General features: G+C 42.6%; 1 protein-coding gene across 3 annotated transcripts in view; it reads right to left on the minus strand.

Moving 5' to 3' along the window:
• Positions 1-20,927, minus strand: part of ZNRF1 (zinc and ring finger 1) — a 116,017-nt gene that overhangs the window by 78,059 nt on the left and 17,031 nt on the right. The gene's annotated exons all lie outside the window — the stretch shown is intronic.

Here is a 20,927-nt window from a genome sequence, read left to right on the forward strand (position 1 = left end):
GCTCTAAAATTTGCTTCAGTCTCTACTTCTGCCTGTGCTCCTCAGTTGAATTCTTTCTTCTGAGGAGCAAGAATTGAGGTTGCTGCAGAGCCATTCAGATTTGCGGGTGGTAACAAGATCACATCACTGCACGATCACTGCATTTGGGTGACAGAGTAAGATGTCTGAAAAAAGAGAAAAATCAAATTATATACTTTTTTTTTTTTTGAGACGGAGAGCGAGACCCTGTCTCAAAAAATAAAAAAAAAAAAAACTATAAAACAATGATGAGAAAAATTAAAGAGTACTTAAAAATGAAGCTAGAGAAATACCATGGTCATGAATTGAAAGTTGCAATATTGTTAAGATGTTAACTTTCCTCAATTTTATCCTTAAATTCAACACAATCCCAATCAAAATTCCTGCAAGCATTCCTTTTTTTTTTTTTTGGTAGAAATAGACAAGGTGATTCTAAATTTTATATGGAAATTTGAAAGCCTGAGAATATGCTAAATAATTAAGAATTTAAAAAAAGAATAAAGAAATCAAATAATATTTGACTTCAAGACTTATTATAACACCACAGTAATCAAAGGAACATGGTATTGGCATAAGGACAGACAAGAAAGAAAAACAGAATAAAGTCCAGAAATAGATTCTACATGTATTGCCAATAGTACCCTTAAAGCTTCCATGGTAATTCAGTGGAGGAAAGGACAGTCTTTTCAATATGTGACACTGGAACAACCGGGGGAATAATGAACTTTACAAGGAAGTGCAAGACTTGTAGCACTGAAAACTACAAAATATCACTGAAAAAATTAAAGAAAATCAATAAGTCGCACACCTGTAATCCTAGCACTTTGGGAGGCCGAGTTGGGCGGATCATTTGACGTCAGGACTTTGAAACCAGCCTGGCCAACAAGTGAAACCCCGTTTCTACTAAAAATACAGCTACTTGGGAGGCTGAGGCGGGAGAATGGCGTGAACCCGGGGGGCGGAGCTTGCAGTGAGCCGAGATCGCGCCACTGCACTCCAGCCTGGGAGACACAGTGAGACTCCGTCTCAAAAAAAAAAAAAATAAAAAATAAAAAAAAAATAAAAATACAAAAAAATTAGCCGGGTATGGTGTAACCCCAGCTACTTCAGAGGCTTAGGCAGGATAACTGATTGAACCCAGGAGGCAGAGGTTGCAGTGAGCTAAGATCACGCCACCGCACTCCAGCCTGGGTGACAGGACGAGACTCCATCTCAAAAAAAAAAAAAAAAGAAAGAAGAACACCTAATAAACGGAAGCAGCTGGGCGCAGTGGCTCACACCTGTAATGTCAACACTTTGGGGCGCTGAGGCAGGCAGATCGCTTGAGCCCAGGAGTTGACCAGCCTGGGCAACGTGGCGAATACCCCCTCCCTACAAAAATTACAAAAATTAGCTGGGCACGGTGGCCAACGCCTATAGTTACAGATGCTTGGGTGGCTGAGGCAGGAGGATTGCTTCAGTCTGGGAGGCAGTTTGCAATGAGCTGAGATCCAGCCATTGCACTCTAGCCTGGGTAACAGAGCGAGACCCTGGCTCTAAACAAACACACACACACACACATAGAAGACTTCCATGTTCATGGCATCCCATTTTAATACTGTTAAGATGGCAATACTCTCCTAATTGATCTAGAGACTCAACACAATCCCCATCAAAATCCCAATTGTCTTTTTCAGAGATAGATAGATATAAGCTGATCCCGTTCCAAAATTCATATGCAACTGCAAGGGATCCGAAATAGCCAAACAATCTCCAAAAAGAAAATCAAAGATAAAAGACGCATACTTCCTGGTTTTGATATTTACTACAATGCTATGGTTATCCACATAGTGTAGAATTGGCATAAGATAAACATATAGACTAGTGCAATATTAAAAGAAATTGAGAGTAAGGAAATAATCACATACATCTATAGTCAACTGATTTTCAACAAGGGTGTCAAGGCCATTCAAAGGAGAATGAACACTGTTTTCAATAAATGCTACTGGGACAACTGAATTATCTACATGCAAAAGAATGTGGCTTGGACCCCCAACCTCATACCACATACAAAAGTTAATTCCAAATGGATCAAAGACCTAAATATAAGAACTGAAAGTATAAAACTCTTAGAAGGAAACATAGGTGGAAATCTTCTTGACCTTGCATTAAACAACAAATTCTTAAATACGACACCAAAAGCAAAAGCAACAAGAGACTTAAAACAGATATCATATTAGCTTTCAACAAAATTAAAGACTTGGCCGGAAGTAGCAGTGGCTCAAACCTGTAATCCCAGCACTTGGGAGGCAGAGGCCCAGGGTGGATCTGCAGTCAGGAGATCGAGACCATCCTGGCTAACATGGTGAAACCCGTCTCTACTAAAAATACAAAAAACAGCAGAGAGGCCGAGGTGGCCGAGCCTGTAGTCCCAGCTACTCGGCGGAGGCTGTGAGGCAGAATAAGTGAACCAGGAGGAAGTGAGGAGCTTGGTGAGCGAATTAAGCCACACTCTCAACCACAGAGCTGTGAGACTTCGTCTCAAAAAAAAAAAAAAAAAAAAAAAAAAAAAAGACTTTTGGGGCGAGCAGTGACCATCATAAATCTGCTGGGAGGCGGCCCGGGGATCCTGAGTCAGCCACCCTGGTAACATGGTGAAACTGTCTCTACACAAAAATACAAAAAATTAGCTGGGCATTGTGGCCTTGGCGCTGAGTCTAACTACCGGGAGGCTGAGACAGGAGAATGCGCCCTGAACCGGGAGGTGGAGGTTGCAGTGTGAGCTGAGATCCACGCCATTGCACTCCAGCCTGGGCAACAAGAGTGAAACTCTGTCTCGAAAAACAAACAAACAAATAACACAAAAAAATTAAAGACTTCTGTGCTGCAAAGGATACTATCAAGAACATAATAAGACAACTTACAGAATGGGAGAAAAAGTTTGCAAATCATGTTCTGATAAGGAATTAGTATATCTAAAATGTATAAAAATGTCTTAACTCAACAACCAAAAGACAAACAATTCAACTAAAAAATTTAAAAGGGCCGGGCGCGGTGGCTCAAGCCTGTAATCCCAGCACTTTGGGAGGCCGAGACGGGCGGATCACGAGGTCAGGAGATCGAGACCATCCTGGCTAACACAGTGAAACCCCGTCTCTACTAAAAATACAAAAACTTAGCCGGGCGAGGTGGCAGGCGCCTGTAGTCCCAGCTACTCGGGAGGCTGAGGCAGGAGAATGGCGTGAACCCGGGAGGCGGAGCTTGCAGTGAGTTGAGATCCGGCCACTGCACTCCAGCCTGGGTGATAGAGCGAGACTCCGTCTCAAAAAAAAAAAAAAAAAAAAAAATTTAAAAGGACAAGGTGCAGTAGCTCACGCCTATAATACCAGCACTTTGGGAGGCCAAGTCAGGAGGATCACTTGAGACCCAGACCAGCCTGGGCAACACAGCAAGACCCTGCCTTTACAAAAATTAAAAATTAGCTGGGCATGGTGGTGTATGCTTGCAGTCCCAGTTACTCAGGAGGCTGAGGCAGGAGGATCACTTGAGCCAAGGTGTTCAAGGCTGTAGTGAGCTATAAGCATGCCACTGCACTTCACCTGGGTGACAGAACAAGACTCTGTTTAAAAAAACAAAAAAATTGACAAAGGACTTGCATAGACATTTCTCCAAGGACTATATATGAAGAGCCAATAAACGCAAGAAAAAGCCAGGTGCGGCGGCTCATGCCTCTAATCCCAGCACTTTGGGCGGCTGAGGTGGGCAGATCACCTGAGGTCAGGAGTTCAAGACCAGCCTGCCCAACATGGTGAAACCCCAACTCTACAAAAATACAAAACTTAGCCAGGCATGATGGCGGGCGCCCATAATCCCAGCTACTTGGGAGGCTAAGGCAGGAGAATTGCTTGAACCCAGGAGACGGAGGGTATAGTAAGTCGAGATCGTATCCCTGCACTCCAGACTGGGCAACAAGCAAGACTCCATCTCAAACAAACAAACAACACACACACACACACACACACACACACACACACATAAAAGATGCCCAACATCCTTTGCAAATCAAAACTGTAACGAGATACCACTTGAGAATCACTAAGATGGCTACTATCAAATAAGACAGGTAATAATAAGTGTTGGAAAATATGTGGAGAATCAGAATCCTTATATACTGTTGGTGGGAATGTAAAATGGTGCCACTGCTTTGGGAAATAGTCTGGCAATTCCTCAAAAAGATCCAATTAAAGTTACCCAGCAATTCTACTGGGTAGATCCGGTAGAATGGACCCGACCCAGTAAAATCGACCAAGCAATTCAACTTGTAGGTATATACAGCTGGGTGCAGTGGCTCATGTCTGTAATCCCAACACTTTCAGAGGCCAAGATGGGGAGAATGCTTGAGGTCAGGAGTTCGAGAACAGCCTGTGCAACATGGAAAAACCCTGTCTCTATGGAAAATACAAAAAATTAGCCAGGCATGGTGGCACGCACATGTAGTCCCAGTTACTTGGGAGGCTGAGGTGGGAGGATCACTTGAGCTTTGGAGGTCAGGCTGCAGTAAGCCAAGATAGCACCACTGCTCTCCAGCCTGGGGGACAAAGTGAGACCCTTTCTCAAAACAAACAAATAAAAAATCTTAGAGAAAAAAAAAATTTTCTTAAGTAAAACAAGAAAATGTCTACACAAAAACTTGGATATGGCTGGGCACGGTGGCTCACCTGTAATCCCAGCGCTTTGGGAGGCTGAGGCAGGCAGGTCACGAGGTCGGGAGATCGAGACTATCCTGACCAACATGGTGAAACTCTGCTTCTACTAAAAATACAAAAATTAGCTGGGTGTGTAATCCCAGCTACTTGGGAGGCTGAGGCAGGAGAATGGCTTGAACCCAGGAGGCGGAGATTGCAGAGAGCCAAGATAGTGCCAGTGCACTCCAGCCTGGGCAACAGTGAGACTCCGTCTCAAAGAAAAAAAAAAAAAAAAAAACCGGTCAGGCGCAGTGGCTCACACCTGTAATCCCAGCACTTTGGAAGGCCGAGGCAGGCAGATCATGAGGTCAGGAGTTCGAGACCAGCCTGGCCAACATGGTGAAATCCTATCTCTACTAAAAATACAAAAATTAGCTGGGCGTGGTGGCATGCACCTGTAGTCCCAGCTACTTGGAAGGGTGAGGAAGAACTGCTTGAACCTGGGAAGCGGAGGTTGCAGTGAGCCGAAATTGTGCCACTGCACTCCAGCCTGGGTGACAGAGCAGGGCTCCGTCTCAAAAGAAAAAAAAAAGGAATAAAGTACTGCATGCTACAATATGAGTGAACCCTGAAAACATCATGGTAACTTAAAGAAACCAGATGCTGGCCGGGCGCGGTGGCTCAAGCCTGTAATCCCAGCACTTTGGGAGGCCGAGACGGGCGGATCACAAGGTCAGGAGATCGAGACCATCCTGGCTAACACAGTGAAACCCCGTCTCTACTAAAAGTACAAAAACTTAGCCGGGCGAGGTGGCAGGCGCCTGTAGTCCCAGCTACTCGGGAGGCTGAGGCAGGAGAATGGCGTGAACCCAGGAGGCAGAGCTTGCAGTGAGCTGAGATCCGGCCACTGCACTCCAGCCTGGGCGACAGAGCCAGACTCCATCTCAAAAAAAAAAAAAAAAAAAAAAAAAACCAGATGCTAAAAGCTATGCATTATATATTATTCCATTTATATAAAATGTCCAGAATAGGCAAGTTTACATAGGCAGAAAGTGGATTAGTGGTTGTCTTGGGTAGGGGAAGATGGAGGAAAATAGAGCTCCTACTAATCGTTATGGGGTTACTTTTTGGAATAATTTTAAAAGGTTCTAAAATTAATTATTTTTCTTCTGTGTTGCTTGTGCTATTGGTGTCATATTTAAGAAACGACTGCCCAATCCAAGGTCAGTAAGATTTCCAACTATATTTCCTTCTAAGAGTTTTATAGTTTTTTCTCTTTTTCTTTAAATATTTCTTTTTTTTTTTTCCCCAGCTACCGCAGATCAAAGTTTTAGTTCTTATATTTGGGTCTTTGATCCATTTGGAATTAATTTTTGTGTATGTGGTGTGAGGTAGGGGTCCAAATCATATTCTTTTCCATGTGGATATTCAGTTCTCCCAGTACCATTTATTGAAAACACTATTCTTTCTCTATTGAATGGTCTTGACACCCTTGTTGAAAATCAGTTGACCATAGGTGTATGTGTTTATTTCTGTACTGTCAAGAGTGCAGTAAGTGTGGTGATGGTTATACAATTCTCAGAATAAACTAAAAAACATTCAACTGTTTACTTTGAATGGGTGAATCGTATTGTATGTGAATGTTTCAGTAACAGTTTTTTTTTTTTTTTTTTTTTTTTTTGAGACAGCATCTTGCTCTGTCACCAAGGCTAGAATACAGTGGTGCCCTCTCAGGTCACTGCGACCTCTGCCTCCTGGGTTCAAGTGATCCTTGGCCTCCCGAGTAGCTGGGATTACAAGTATTCACCACAACACCTGGCTAATTTATTTTTTTTCTTCACCTGGCTAATTTTTGTAGATTTAGTAGAAATGGGGTTTCACAATGTTGGCCAGGCTGGTCTCGAACTCCTGACCTCAAGTGATTGGCCTGCACCCAGTCTCAATAATAGTTTTTTTTGTTTGTTTGTTTTGAGATGGAGTCTCGCTCTGTTACCTAGGCTGGAGTGCAGTGGCGCGATCTCGGCTCACTGCAACCTCCACTTCCTAGGTTCAAGCAATTCTCCAAGCTCAGCCTCAGTCTCAGCTGGGGCTACAGGCACATGCCACCATGCGCGACTAATTTTTGTATTTTTTTGTAGAGATGGAGTTTCAACATGTTGGCCAGGCTGGTCTTGAACTCCTGACCTCAAGTGATCTGCCCACCTCAGCCTCCCAAAATGCTGGGATTATAAGCGTGAGCCACTGTGTCCAGCCAATAATAGTTTTTTTGTTCTGTTTTTTAAAAAAAGGTCAGCTAGGCATGGTGGCTCATGCCTGTAATCCCAACACTTTGGGAGGCCGAGGCAGGCGGATCACAAGGTCAGGAGATCGAGACCATCCTGGCTAACACAGTGAAACACTGTCTCTATTAAAAATACAAAAAAAATTAGCCGGGCGTGGTGGTGGGCACCTGTCGTCCCAGGTACTCAGGAGGCTGAGGCAAGAGAATGGTGTGAACCCAGAAGGCAGAGCTTGCAGTGAACTGAGATTGCGCCATTGCACTCCAGCCTGGGCAACACACCAAGACTCTGTCTCTCACAAAAAAAAAAAAAAAAAAAAAAAGGCTAAGATTGCAGTCAAGCTGGAGATGTAGCCAACAACAAAAAAAAAGGTCATGATTGCAGTCAAGTTGGACATGTAGCATACACACTGTATTTACAACCACTAATATTAATGACTTCACCAAGTTTGTGATATATAAAAAGATGAGCATTGGTTCAAGGACTAAGTTTTCATGCCTTTCAACATTTGAGATAGAGAGAAAGGAGATAAAACCAATGAGAGAGGTAGGAAGAAAACTAAGTGAGCATGGTATTCTAGAAGCAGTGAAGACAGTGTTTCAAGGGGAAGGGAATGACCAGTTGGGTAAAATGCAGCCATTTTTCCCAAACTGAGAACTGACAACAGGCTACTGGATTTAGTAATACAAAGGTCCTCAGTGACCTTGATAGGAGCGGTTTCAATTGAGTGATGAGGGCAAATACCTGAGTGGAATAGATTTAAGAAGGATGGAAGAAGAAAAATCAGAAAACCAAGAAAAGAGAATTATTGAGAACTTTTGCTGTTAAAAGAAGTAGCAGGGGCTGGGCACGGTGGCTCATGCCTACAATCCTAGCACTTTGGGAGCCCAAAGCCGGTGGATCACTTGAGGTCAGAAGTTCGAGACTAGCCTGGCCAACATTGTGAAACCCCATCTCTACTGAAAATACCAAAAATTAGCCAGGCGTGATGGCACATGGTTGTAATCCCAGCTACTTGGGAGGCTGAGGCAGGAGAATCACTTGAACCCAGGAGACAGGTTGCAGTGAGCCGAGATCGCGCCATTGCACTCTAGCCTGGGCGACAACAGTGAAACTCTGTCTCAAACAAATAAACAAACAAACAAAACCAGAATAGGCTAGTATCTCTAGGGGAAGTAGAATCACAGTAAGTTAATTTGTTATTCCTGTTTTCAAGATGGAAGCAACAGCAGCAGTTAGTTAGTATGCTGATAGGAATGTACCACTAGAGCAGTAATATTTAGCAGAGAGCAGAGGAAGGTTGAAGCAGTGCTCTGGATGGACTCAGGAAGTGGGAATGAAATTTTGCTTGCAAATGGAGGCACTGGCCCTTGCAGTGAGCATGTACAGCTTATACCTAGTTACAGGAAAGGGGGAAAAGGCAGATAAAAAAGCACATGGGTGGATATGGTGGAGAGTGTCACTGTTTTCTCAATGAACTAGGAAGGTCATCAACAAAGGCTAAGAAGGGAGTTTTGAAAAGAGAGGAGAAAGTGTGGAAGAGTCCTCTAGGAGGTTGGAGAATGAAGGAACTATGGAAATACAGTAGGATTCCCAGACAGCATTAGGGGCCTGTTTAAGGTTAGTAATCATGAATTAAGAGTGAAACCAGCAAACGTGCTCAGTGTTTCTTCTAACCCAGGAGCACACCCACAAAGTAGGCAGAGATTTGGATTTAACCAGAGTTGTGACTTAGCCAAGCAAGTGTGACAAGGCAAAAGAGCGGAAGAGGACTGAAAAGTGTAGTACATGAGGCAGTGATTATGATGACTGACCATGGAATTTAAGTTATTTAAGGAGAAAAGTACAGGCATGAGGGTGTGAGGGAAAGGGAGAAGAAAACAGGATCAATGAGCTGTAGTTCCTGCTGGAGTCAAAGATGGCTGAAAGGACTGATATTATAAACAGCAGATAAATGCAGACACGAGGGCAACTCTTACGGCTGACATGGTAAGAAAATGTATTTTATTCCTCCACCATTTTACGAAACTACAAAGAATGTCATAGGCCCAGCTATAGGGCTAAAAAGGATTCCCACAATTCAATTTTTGATGGCCAAACTGATTGCAATTTAATAACAACAAGAGATACCATTATTAGAGCCATAGCACTTCTTTTTTTTCTTTTTTTTTTAAGAGACAGGGTCTTGCTATGTTGCCCAGGCTGGAGTGCAGTGGTGTGATCACAGCTCATTGCAGCCTTGACTTCTTGCGCTCATGCAATCCTCCCACCTCAGCCTCCCAAAGTTCTGGGATTACAGGAATGAGCCACTATACATAGCTAGAACCACACCACTTTCTAGTTATGTAATACTGGCTGAGTTCCCTAACCACTGGGTCTTAGTTTCCTTATCTGTGAAATAGGAATGTTAACAGTAATCACCTCAAGGAGTGAGGATTCAATAATTGAATGTTAAGCATTTAGAACTGTGCCAGGCACTTAGTAAGATGAAATAAATGTCTGCTATTAGTGATATTCTTTTTCTTTCTTTTTTTTGAGACAGTCTCGCTCTGTTGCCCAGGCTGGAGTGCCACCTCCGGGTTCAAGCGATTCTCGTGCCTCAGCCTCCTGAGTAGCTGGGATTACAGGCACACTCCACCACACCTGGCTAATATTTGTATTTTTAGTAGAGACGGGGTTTCACCACGTCAGCCAGGCTGGTCTCGAACTCCTGGCCTCAAGTGATCTACCTGCCTCAACCTCCCAAAGTGCTAGGAGCCACTGCGTCTGGCCAGCAATATTCTTATTACATACTACTGTTACAGTCTACTTTGTTGTATATTGTTTTTAATGCCATAACCAACAAAAACTGCCATGAAAGCAAGAGTCTCAGTAGGGAAGAGTTCAAACACTGAAATATTAAGCCTGGCTAAGGCTCAAATCATTACAGAATTTTTCCAAGTACTTTTCCTAACCCGCTCCTGTTTCTCCACTTTCTAGAGGCATGGGGGAAATGACACATGTCATCCAAAAGGACTCTGAGCTCAGGGGAGCGCTATAAACACTGACCTTGCTGTTGGGTAATGGGTTCAACTTCATTCTAAACTCTGTTTCCAGGTTCTATGCCAGTTCCTTTACTCGTGCCCACACAGTTGCTCAGTCACATGTACTAGCAACAGCTTAAAAAACAAAAACAAAATAACCTTAGAATGTTTTTCTTATTTAGGAATATTTTAAATGTTTATTTAAACACAGATGAGAGTTCTTTTACAACTCAAATAAGATGCTTAGTTATTGGTCACTGGATTATTCTGCAGATCACTGGAGGAGGGAGGAAAATTCGGGTCCTTGCTGACCTGTCACCTGACTCAAACCATGGGGTTATTGGACCAATCCCACACAAGACCCCTCTGTGGGATCCTATCCCAGACAGATGTATAGGCCTCACCAGCATGCTGCCTATTTGACCGTTTCTGTTGGCAGCATCCCAAGGAAGCAAAAGCACCAGGCTGAGTGCAGACCCATGACTAGCTGCCTCTTGCAGGCCTGACTTGAAATCCCACCCACCCCATCCCCCCACTGCCTGGTGTTTTCTTTCAGAGCTGCTCAGATGTGGATCCAAGATAAAAATTTCTTACAGTCTAGTCTAGCCATTGGCAGAAGCAATCACCCCGTCGGAAAGAAAAATGGAAAGAAACAGTGAACTCTGGAACAAGTTAGACACATTCAGACTCTTCAGAACAGAGGGCTGGGAAAGAGAAAGTGGGGCTCCTACGAATCCCCTCTTACGAAATGTCCTCTGCAGTGGGTGCCGAGCTCTTGGCTGGCTTATAATTTAATTTGTCCCTAAGAACACACTAAGTTTACAGGAGGGGCTATATGATCTTTCCTGTGGTAGTCTTAAAACAACTTATGGAGAAATTTTGGCCAAATGGTAGATATGGTCTCTAGCAAAGAGCTAAACGGGTATAAGCATTTGGGGGCACAATTTTTGGGGGAAGGTCAGAGAGAGGTGTGCTGTGAATAGGTTTCACTTCCAGGTACAAGTTTCCAGAAATTACAACAGAAACAAAAACAAAATAAAATAGGCTGGGCGCGGTGGCTCACACCTGTAATCCCAGCACTTTGGGAGGCTGAGGTGGGTGGATCACAAGGTCAGGAGATATCTGGAGACTATCCTGGCTAACACGGTGAAACCCTGTCTCTACTAAAAATACAAACAAATTAGCCGGGTGCGGTGGCGGGCGCCTGTAGTCCCAGCTACTCAGGAGGCTGAGGCAGGAGAATGGCGTAAACCCAGGAGGCGGAGCTTGCAGTGAGTGGAGATGTCACCACTGCACTCCAGCCTGGGCGACAGAGCGTGACTCTGTCTCAAAAATAAATAAATAAATAAAATAAAATAATAAAATCCACACATGTACATGGAACAACATGAAACAATGAAGAGGACATTAAATAAGAAACAGAAGTTGTGAAACAAGCATAACGTGCTTTCCACTGCTTTCCACACACCCGTTCATCTAGAGGCGAAAATCTGGAGACATACACACCAAAGGGATCATGGGGTAAACTTCCGCTTTCTACATTAATGTTTAGAATCTTTACAGTGAATATTCTGATTATTTTTGTGACCACGAAAGAAGTAGGAAGAACTTTCGTTTCCAGATTTGCTTAAAAGACAGAAAATACTGGTTTGGAAACCACAAAGGTCTGTTTCTGCACAGTGCGTGCGAGTTCAGCCTTTCCAACTCCCTCACCTGCTCCAGGGCTTTTTGTCTTTTGTAACTTCTTCCTCTTCCTTCTACAAATGCTGCCTCTTTCTAAACCTCTTCCTGTCATCTTGCAAGCCATCTTTTTTGTTTGAGATTAATTTCCTGCAGAAAGTCAATCCCAAGCCACTGCTGCCAACTCTACAAAAATCACCAGAAAGAAGTAACCCAACTCTTTTCCAACATGAACTACCTTTATCTTTACTCCTGTGATAACTGTACTTCTTCATGTGTATATTTACTGAACTTTTATTAGGCACCTAATTTCATATCATAGGTAATAAACACTCACAATTGTCTTTTTAAAAAAACATTCTCAACTAACACATTTGGCTCATAACAAGTACTCTGCAATCAGCAACAATATGCCCTCTCTTAATAGCAAACTCCGAGCCTCAATTCCCTAAGCCAAGAACTCCAGCAGTTAGTATGGACTGTGGGCACTTGGAGTACTGTATTAAGAAGGATTCTGGGCTGGGTGTGGTGGCTCACGCCTGTAATCTCAGCACTTTGGGAGGCCGAGGCTGGTGGATCACCTGAGGTCAGGAGTTCAAGACCAGCCTGGCCAACATGGTGAAACACCATCTCTACTAAAAATAAAAAATTAGCCAGGTGTGGTGGCACGCATCTGTAGTCCTAGCTACTGGGGAGGCTGAGTCAGGAGAATCACGTGAACCCAGGAGATGGAGGCTGCAGTGAGCCAAGATCACACCACTGCACTCCAGCCTGGGTGACAGAGTGAGACTCTGTCTCAAAAAAAAAAAAAAAAAAAAAAAAAGAAAAGGATTCTGAGTCCCTGAAGGGCTCCATAATAAACAATGAGGTAAATTATAACAGTGTCAGCCATGGGCAAAGAACAAGGTTGGGGGTCAGTGACTCTTCCCTCATACATAGCCTGTTGGGGCCCAGGCTAATGTGATCTTTTTTTTTTTTTTTTTTTTTTTGACAGAGTTTCGCTCTTTCACCCAGGCTGGAGTGAAGTGGCACAATCTCAGGTCACTGCAATCTCCACCTCCTGGGTTCAAGAGATTCTCCTGCCTCAGCCTCCTGAGTAGCTGGGATTATAGGTGCCCGCCACCACACCCAGCTAATTTTTGTATAGTAGAGACGGGGTTTGGCCATGTCAGTCAGGCTGGTCTTGAACTCCTGACCTCAGATGATCTACCCACCTTGGCCTCCCAAAGTGCTAGGGTTATAGGCATGAGCCACTGCATCCGGCCCTTCTTAACCTTGGTATATCTGGAGTCCAGTCACTGTAAAATAATGCTTTATGTAAAGAAGGTGTGGGTATGTGAATGTGGGGGGTGGGGTAGGAAGGTATCTTTTCTTGAGAATCTTTAACTGTTCTATAGCAACTCAAAGGAGAATGAGATGGCAATTTAAGGGGGTGGAGAGAAAAGATGACTTAATTACAAGGAATTTCCAACTTGAGTCAAATTTCAAGTCATAAGAACTTAAGCTGTTTTTCTCCAGTCACCCCACAAACCCATCCTCTCTAGTCTCAGATTAAACACAGCTGCATAAAATCAATTTAGAAATTTTTCTCCATTTTCCTCAAAGCTTATTCAACATTGGGGGTTCCTGCTTACCTGGTTTCTCCTCTTCCCATGGTACCAAATTACAGGCAAGACAAGTAAGCTTGGGATCACCAATGATCCCATAAATCATCTAAAAAAAAAAAAAAAAAAAAAAGAATGCAACACCCTCTCTGAATTCTTCCTAAACATAGATGATGCAGAATGGTGTGATGCTAAAGAGAGCCTCCTAGACTCTCAGCACTAGGGCAAGTTCTTTGATCCATTTTTTGAAATTAAACATTTGCCGATTCTCTCTATACTATAAGACCACTAGGGAAGAGTTTCGAGCAGCACTGTCCAACAGGACTTTCTGCAATGATGGAAATGTTCTTCGTGTATGCTGTCCAATTATAGCAGTCACTAACCATTTGTGGTTACTGAACACTGAAAATGTGGCTAGAGTAACTCAGAAATTGAATTTAAATTTTGTTCATTAATTTTCACTAATTTAAATTTATTTATTTATTTTAATTAATTTTTTTTCTTTCTTTCTTTTTTTTTTTTTTTTGAGATGGAGACTCGCTCTGTCGCCCAGGCTGGAGTGCAGTGGCGCGATCTCGGCTCACTGCAAGCTCTGCCTCCCGGGTTCACGCCATTCTCCCGCCTCAGCCTCCCCAGTAGCTGGGACTACAGGTGCCCGCCACCACGCCCCACCAATTTTTTTTTATTTTTAGTGGAGACGGGGTGTAACCATGTTAGCCAGGATCGTCTCGAGCTCCTGACCTCGTGATCCACCCGCCTCGGCCTCCCAAAGTGCTGGGACTACAGGCGTGAGCCACCGCGCCCAGCCAATTAATTAGTTTTTTAAAAATTTTTCGAGACGGAGTCTAACTCTGTTGCCCAGGCTGGAGTACAGTGGCACAATCTCGTCTCACTGCAACCTCCGCCTCCTGGGTTCAAGCGATTCTCCTGCCTCAGCCTCCCGAGTATCTGGGATTACAGGTGCCCACCACCATGCCAGCCCACTCCAGCGTGAGCAACAGAGAAAGACAGATGGATGGACGGACGGACGGATTAGTGTACTGAAAACAGAGATAAGGAATTACCCATAGTAAAGCATATAAAGAACTGGAAAACATAGAAGAGTTTAAGAAATAGGAAGGTAGAAAGAAGGCCCAATATATGACTTCTAGGATTTTCAAATGGAGGGATGGAACAGAATAAAAGCTAAAATCTGAAGAGACAACTAGATGATAATTTCTTAGGTGCCCCGAAACACATGAAATTTGATATTCAAGAACAAATAGCAAATATATATATATAAATAAATTAAATCTGGAACATATGACAGTAAATTTGGAGAGCACCATGAGTAAAGAGAAGATAAAGCAGCCAAGAGAAAAAAACGTTAACTCTAAGAGTTGAGAAGACTTTTCAAATGCAATAATATCAAAAGCTAGAAGATAATGAAACACAATAACATCATCTAATTGCTGAGAAAAAGTAACTGCCAACTGGACTTTTATATCCAGCTAAATTATTCAATGCTTATGACAAACAGAAACGAAAGAGTTTAGCACTAGTAGACTCTCACTAAAAAACAGTGTTAAAGCCTACCTCTGGAAGAAGGAAATTTAACTCTAAAGGATGAAGTATGATAAAAGAAGGGAAGGCAAAGAAGTTGGCAAGCAAGTGAGTGAATTCAAATAAGCAGATTTCATCAAATAAGAATAGCAACAACTAATTCCAGGGTATAAAAACAAAGTGGAAGGCCAGGTGCCTGGCTCACGCCTGTAATCCCAGCACTGTGGGAGGTCGAGGTGGGTGAATGACCTGAGGTCAGGAGTTCGAGATCAGCCTGGCCAATGTGGTAAAACCCAGTCTCTACTAAAAACACAAAAATTAGCTGGGCATGGTGGCGCACACTTGTGATTCCAGCTACTTGCGAGGCTGAGGCAGGAGAATCACTTGAACCTGGAAGGCGGACGTTGAAGTGAGCTGAGACCGCCCCACTGCACTCCACCCTGAGCAACAAGAGCGAAACTTCATCTCAAAAAAAAAGAAAAAAAAAAAAAAAACCAGACAAAACAAGGTGGAATTGTAATACTGATCCACCGCAATGTGTAAGACAAACTGTGGGTTTCTATTTGGGGAGAGAATAGAGACATTGATTTAACTGTAAGATTTTACTGAAGTATGCAAGCCAAAAATTTAAGAGTAGCCTGTAACAGAACTGAAAGTTTCCAAATGGTACAATAAAGAAACTCTTTCTAAGAAAAGACTGAAAAGGAGAAAAATGCAAACAAAACATGGTCAATAGCACAAAGTAAGATATGAAATAACAATGTATTTAATGATATTAAATAATAAATTACATAAGGTATTAAATGAGATATTAAGATAATATACAATTGTAATCATAATACTTTTAAATGGGTTAAACATGCTAATCAAGAGACAGAATAGACTGGAAAAAAATCTAACTATATGTCATTTACAGGAGATACACCTAAGACATTAGGACATAGAGAAAAAGAAAAGGGATAGGAAAAGATGTACCAGGCAAATATTTACAAAAAGAAAGATAGCATTAATATCAGACAAAAAAAGACCAAGAGAAAAAGTATTGTTAGGGATAAAGATGCTCTCTACAGTTCTCCAGGAAACAATTCTAAGCAACTATTCACTTAAGAGAACTTCAAATTATATGCAGACACGTTTGACAAAATTATGAAGAAAAGTTGACAAATGCAGTCATTTAAAAAAAACGTTAACATAGTTCTCTCTGGAATCGTTAGATCAAGAACACCCAGCCGGGCGCTGTGCCTCACACCTGTAATCCCAGCACTTTGGGAGGCCAAGGTGGGAGGATCGCCTGAGCCCAGACTGGGCAACATGGTGAACCCCCATCTCTATAAAAAATACAAAAATTAGCTGGGTGTGGTGGTGTGTGCCTGCGGTTCTAGCTACTCGGGAGGCTGAGGCAGGAGGATCACTTGAGTCCAAGAGTTTGAGGCTGCAGTGAGCTGTAACTGCGCCACTGCACTCCAGCCTGGGCAACAAAGCAAGACCCTGTTTCAACAAACAAACAAACAAAACAAAAAACAAACAAAAAAATCAAAAGTTGGTAAGATATGGAAGATTTGGACAACATAACTGATAAACTTGATATAAGGATATACAGAATAAAACTTCACCCAACATTTTTATTTTTCTGTGCTCCCCGACCCCCTCACCCAACAGTTGTTATACAAACTTCTCAAGCATAAATGAAATATTTATGAAAACTGACTGTGTAGTATGCCACAAATTAAGTATCAATAAAAACCAATCAATCAGTATCATACAGACTGTTCTGTGACTATAATGCAATTAAGTTAGAGGCCAACTTAAAAAAAAAATTGAAAATATTACGATTACGCCTTTGCACTCCAGCATGGGCAACAGGGGAAGACCCTGTCTCAAGAAAATAAATAAAAGGCTCTATTTTGGCCAGGCATGGTAGCTCATGTTTGTAACCTCAGCACTTTGGGAGGCCAAGGTGAGAAGATCACTAGAGACTGGGAGTTCACGACCAGCCTGAGCAACATAGTAGTCTATACAAAAAAACCCATAGTAGACTCTACCAAAAAAAAGGCTATATTAATCTTTTTGTTTGTTTTGTTTTTTGAGATGTCTTACTCTGTCTCCCAGGCTGGAGTGCAGCGGCGCCATCTCAGCTCACTGCAATCACTGCCTCCGGGGTTCAAGTGGTTATCCTACCTCAACCTCCTGAGTAGCTGGGATTACAGTCATGCGCCACCATGTCCGGCTAATTTTTATATTTTTAGTAGAGACAGGTGTTTCATCATGTTGACCAGGCTGGTTTCAAACTTCTGATCTCAAGTGATCTGCCCGCCTCAGCCTCCCAAAGTGCTGGAATTACAGGCGTGAGCCACCACGCCTTGCCTTATTAATCTTAGTAAGAGAAGAAAAAGACAGTATAACAAAATTATGAGTGAAATTTTATCACTTGCAAAAATCCAAAGGAGAATATTAACGTATTAAATCTGGAAATGTATAAAAAAAGAATACATCATAACCAAGAAGATTCATTTCAAGAATATAAGGAGAATTTAACATTAGAAAATCTATTAACATAATTCAAATCTTTTACAACTGAAAGGAGAAAGACCAGATGATCATCTGAATAAATACAAGGAAAACTTGATAAAATTGCTGTTTGTGATAATTTAGCAAAATAGGAATAAAAGAGAATAAAGGCAATCTACCGAAAACATATGTGATGCTTCCAAAAGCAGGAAACATTCCTTTTAAAAGCAGGAGAAAAATAAGGATTTCCATGATCACAGATTCTAATACGGTTTTTACTGGAGGAACTAGCCAGCAATCCTTAAAATAAGAAAGAGAAGTGACACAAAAGAGGATTACAAAAGAGGAAATAGGCCGGGCACGGTGGCTCAAGCCTGTAATCCCAGCACTTTGGGAGGCCGAGATGGGCGGATCACGAGGTCAGGAGATCGAGACCATCCTGGCTAACACAATGAAACCCCGTCTCTACTAAAAAATACAAAAAACTAGCCGGGCGGCGTGGCGGGCGCCTGTAGTCCCAGCTACTCGGGAGGCTGAGGCAGGAGAATGGCGTAAACCCGGGAGGCGGAGCTTGCAGTGAGCTGAGATCCGGCCACTGCACTCCAGCCTGGGCGACACAGCCAGACTCCGTCTCAAAAAAAAACAAAAAACAAAAAACAAAAAACAAAAGAGGAAATAAAACAGTCATTATTTGCAAAGGGTGTGATTCTCTGAATTTTCTGTCGATATTTCTCATTAAAACTATGAAACCTACAAGAGTTCAGCAAGTCTGCTGAATATAACAAGAAACTCAAAACAATTATAAAAAATTTTAAAAGCTACTATTGACAGTAAGGACCAAAAAACTATAGAGTATCTAGTGATAAACCTAACAAAAGGAATTCAAGATCTTCAAAAAACCACAAAGCTTTATCCAGTGACATTAAATATTAACAGCTTACATTACTGATCACTTACTACCTGCTGGGCACTGTTCTGAGTGATGTGGATATGCTACAAACTCATTTGATTCATATAAGAGTCCTATATGATAGATACTGTTATTATTGTTAGCTTCACTTTAGAGGTAAAGAAATTAAGGCATAGGTTGTGAGGTCACTTGCCCAAGGTTCCAAAACTAAAAATTAGCAACACTGGGATTCACACTGAAGACAGTCTGGTGCCAAGCCTGTGACCTTAATTACTACCCTATACTGTCTCTCCCAAGAGAGGGTGTCCCATTCCTGCAATAAAGGCATCTCTGGCTCAGCTGAGCCAAACTTCCAGAAGTCATTCTTGTGTCATCCTGATGCCGACTTGATTTGAATTATCTAGCCTACAACTATCTAAGAAGCCCCTCTTTCAACAGACTGGATCTTTCAAGCACCCTGGGAGCAGAGGGTGGCAGTGGATTTATTTCTGTTCACATAAGGATACAGATCAACAATGATTAAAGGAGATCTCAGTCTTACGCCTAGCCTAAGTGACACCATGTCACTTTTAAGATCACATGGCTCTCCAATTCCCAGGAGAAGATCAATATAGATTTCTTAAACTTGAGAAGTTGTATTTATTAAGATCTTAAGCTGCTTTCCAGAGTCAAGAAAGCAATGGATGTCAACGATTTCTCTTTCTGATAACCTTTGAGAATTCTGAGAGATGGATATGTAATATTTATTTGTATAAGTTCTGCAACTTTTCTGTAAGTCTGAAATTATTTCTAAAAAGTTTAAATGTAAATAAAATGTTTAAAATTTTTATTTTTGCCGGGCGCGGTGGCTCAAGCCTGTAATCCCAGCACTTTGGGAGGCCGAGACGGGCGGATCACAAGGTCAGGAGATCGAGACCATCCTGGCTAACCCGGTGAAACCCCGTCTCTACTAAAAAATACAAAAAACTAGCCGGGCGAGGTGGCGGGCGCCTGTAGTCCCAGCTACTCTGGAGGCTGAGGCAGGAGAATGGCGTGAACCCGGGAGGCGGAGCTTGCAGTGAGCTGAGATCCGGCCACTGCACTCCAGCCTGGGGGACAGAGCGAGACTCCGTCTCTAAAAAAAAAAAAAAAAAAAAAAAAATTTTATTTTTATATCTGTAAATCAATTCTATCAGATTCATGGATAAGCCCAAATTTACAAAAATGGCTTACTGATAAACTCAATTTAATTCTAATAAATATCCTAACAGTTTTTTCTCCTCATAGAAAGTTAACAAAGCTGATTCTAAAATTTATCTGGAAGCACAGAGTGCCAAAAATAGCTAACCAGTTTTTGTTGTTTTTACCGTTGTTGTCTGTAACATACAGAACTGTTTATTCTGCTGTTTGCAATACAAAGACATCAGGAAATGTTATTGTTTCTACAATATAGTAGGGAAAAAAATTGTAACTGCCCATTAGGGTGGGTTTGCCAGATGTCCTGTCATTAAAAAAGAATACCCGCTTTAAACAGAGCAGTTCCTGCTACTCTGTACTTCATTGTGCTGATTCTATCTGGATTCCCTTATTTGTCCCTTAGAAAGATTCAGTTAGCCAACACAGTTTTGCCCTTCCACGTAGCAAGACCTATTACAAAACCATAGTAAATAAAAGAGTAGGCTGGCCACAGTGGCTCACGCCTGTAATCCCAGCACTTTGGGAGGCCGAGGCAGGTGAATCACCTGAGGTCAGGAGTTCGAGACCAGCCTGACCAATATGGTGAAATCCCATCTCCACTAAAAATACAAAAAAAAAAAAAAGCCGGGTGTGGTGACAGACGCCTGTAGTCCCACCTACTCAGGAGGCTGAGGCAGGAGAATTGCATGAACCTGGGAGGCAGAGGATGCAGTGAGTCGAGATCACGCCACTGCACTCCAGCCTGGGTGACAGAGCGAGACTCTGTCTCAAAAAATAAAAACAGGCTGGGTGCAGTGGCTCACGCCTGTAATCCCAGCACTTTGGAAGGCCAAGGCAGGCAGATCACTTGAGGTCAGGAGTACAGGACCAGCCTGGCCGACATGGTGAGACAACGTCTCTACTAAAACTACAAAAAATTAGTAGGGTGTGGTGGTGTGAGCCTGTAACCCCAGCTACTCAGGAGGCTGAGGTGGGAAAATTGCTTGTACCCGGGAGGCAGAGGTTGCAGTGAGCTGAGATAGCACCACTGCACTCCAGCCTGGGCAACAGAGCAAGACTCTATCTCAAAAATAAATAAATAAAAATAAAAGAGTATTAGTACAAGGATAGATGACTTTACTACTCCTCAAATGCTGCTGAGAGAGCTGGTTATTCGTATATGGAAAAAGAAAAATATATCCCTATTTTGCCCCATGCAAATTTAATTATAGGCTGGGAGCTGTGGCTCATGCCTATCACCCCAGTACTATGAATTAGTCGGATATGGCAGTTGCGCACCTGTAGTCCCAGCTACCCAGGAGACTGAGGTGGGAGGATTACCTGAGTCCAGGAGTTTCAGGCTGCAGATCGCGCCACTACAATCCAGCCTGGGCAACAGAGTGAGATCCTGTCTTGAAACTAAAGAAATAAATAATTTTTTTTTTTTTTTTTGAGATGGAGTTTCACTCTTATTGCCCAGGCTGGAGTGCAACGGCACAATCTCGGCTCACTGCAACCTCCACCTCCCAGGTTCAAACGATTCT

The sequence above is a fragment of the Papio anubis genome, chromosome 18, assembly GCF_008728515.1.
Source record: "Papio anubis isolate 15944 chromosome 18, Panubis1.0, whole genome shotgun sequence".
NCBI lineage: Eukaryota > Metazoa > Chordata > Mammalia > Primates > Cercopithecidae > Papio > Papio anubis.